This window comes from Cucumis melo, chromosome 4, assembly GCF_025177605.1.
Source record: "Cucumis melo cultivar AY chromosome 4, USDA_Cmelo_AY_1.0, whole genome shotgun sequence".
Classification (NCBI taxonomy): Eukaryota; Viridiplantae; Streptophyta; class Magnoliopsida; order Cucurbitales; family Cucurbitaceae; genus Cucumis; species Cucumis melo.
Window position 1 is genome coordinate 229126 of NC_066860.1, and position 2500 is coordinate 231625.

The window sequence follows — 2500 nt, forward strand, 5'->3', positions numbered from 1 at the left end:
AAACCCTAAACCCTAAACCCTAAACCCTAAACCCTAAACCCTAAACCCTAAACCCTAAACCCTAAACCCTAAACCCTAAACCCTAAACCCTAAACCCTAAACCCTAAACCCTAAACCCTAAACCCTAAACCCTAAACCCTAAACCCTAAACCCTAAACCCTAAACCCTAAACCCTAAACCCTAAACCCTAAACCCTAAACCCTAAACCCTAAACCCTAAACCCTAAACCCTAAACCCTAAACCCTAAACCCTAAACCCTAAACCCTAAACCCTAAACCCTAAACCCTAAACCCTAAACCCTAAACCCTAAACCCTAAACCCTAAACCCTAAACCCTAAACCCTAAACCCTAAACCCTAAACCCTAAACCCTAAACCCTAAACCCTAAACCCTAAACCCTAAACCCTAAACCCTAAACCCTAAACCCTAAACCCTAAACCCTAAACCCTAAACCCTAAACCCTAAACCCTAAACCCTAAACCCTAAACCCTAAACCCTAAACCCTAAACCCTAAACCCTAAACCCTAAACCCTAAACCCTAAACCCTAAACCCTAAACCCTAAACCCTAAACCCTAAACCCTAAACCCTAAACCCTAAACCCTAAACCCTAAACCCTAAACCCTAAACCCTAAACCCTAAACCCTAAACCCTAAACCCTAAACCCTAAACCCTAAACCCTAAACCCTAAACCCTAAACCCTAAACCCTAAACCCTAAACCCTAAACCCTAAACCCTAAACCCTAAACCCTAAACCCTAAACCCTAAACCCTAAACCCTAAACCCTAAACCCTAAACCCTAAACCCTAAACCCTAAACCCTAAACCCTAAACCCTAAACCCTAAACCCTAAACCCTAAACCCTAAACCCTAAACCCTAAACCCTAAACCCTAAACCCTAAACCCTAAACCCTAAACCCTAAACCCTAAACCCTAAACCCTAAACCCTAAACCCTAAACCCTAAACCCTAAACCCTAAACCCTAAACCCTAAACCCTAAACCCTAAACCCTAAACCCTAAACCCTAAACCCTAAACCCTAAACCCTAAACCCTAAACCCTAAACCCTAAACCCTAAACCCTAAACCCTAAACCCTAAACCCTAAACCCTAAACCCTAAACCCTAAACCCTAAACCCTAAACCCTAAACCCTAAACCCTAAACCCTAAACCCTAAACCCTAAACCCTAAACCCTAAACCCTAAACCCTAAACCCTAAACCCTAAACCCTAAACCCTAAACCCTAAACCCTAAACCCTAAACCCTAAACCCTAAACCCTAAACCCTAAACCCTAAACCCTAAACCCTAAACCCTAAACCCTAAACCCTAAACCCTAAACCCTAAACCCTAAACCCTAAACCCTAAACCCTAAACCCTAAACCCTAAACCCTAAACCCTAAACCCTAAACCCTAAACCCTAAACCCTAAACCCTAAACCCTAAACCCTAAACCCTAAACCCTAAACCCTAAACCCTAAACCCTAAACCCTAAACCCTAAACCCTAAACCCTAAACCCTAAACCCTAAACCCTAAACCCTAAACCCTAAACCCTAAACCCTAAACCCTAAACCCTAAACCCTAAACCCTAAACCCTAAACCCTAAACCCTAAACCCTAAACCCTAAACCCTAAACCCTAAACCCTAAACCCTAAACCCTAAACCCTAAACCCTAAACCCTAAACCCTAAACCCTAAACCCTAAACCCTAAACCCTAAACCCTAAACCCTAAACCCTAAACCCTAAACCCTAAACCCTAAACCCTAAACCCTAAACCCTAAACCCTAAACCCTAAACCCTAAACCCTAAACCCTAAACCCTAAACCCTAAACCCTAAACCCTAAACCCTAAACCCTAAACCCTAAACCCTAAACCCTAAACCCTAAACCCTAAACCCTAAACCCTAAACCCTAAACCCTAAACCCTAAACCCTAAACCCTAAACCCTAAACCCTAAACCCTAAACCCTAAACCCTAAACCCTAAACCCTAAACCCTAAACCCTAAACCCTAAACCCTAAACCCTAAACCCTAAACCCTAAACCCTAAACCCTAAACCCTAAACCCTAAACCCTAAACCCTAAACCCTAAACCCTAAACCCTAAACCCTAAACCCTAAACCCTAAACCCTAAACCCTAAACCCTAAACCCTAAACCCTAAACCCTAAACCCTAAACCCTAAACCCTAAACCCTAAACCCTAAACCCTAAACCCTAAACCCTAAACCCTAAACCCTAAACCCTAAACCCTAAACCCTAAACCCTAAACCCTAAACCCTAAACCCTAAACCCTAAACCCTAAACCCTAAACCCTAAACCCTAAACCCTAAACCCTAAACCCTAAACCCTAAACCCTAAACCCTAAACCCTAAACCCTAAACCCTAAACCCTAAACCCTAAACCCTAAACCCTAAACCCTAAACCCTAAACCCTAAACCCTAAACCCTAAACCCTAAACCCTAAACCCTAAACCCTAAACCCTAAACCCTAAACCCTAAACCCTAAACCCTA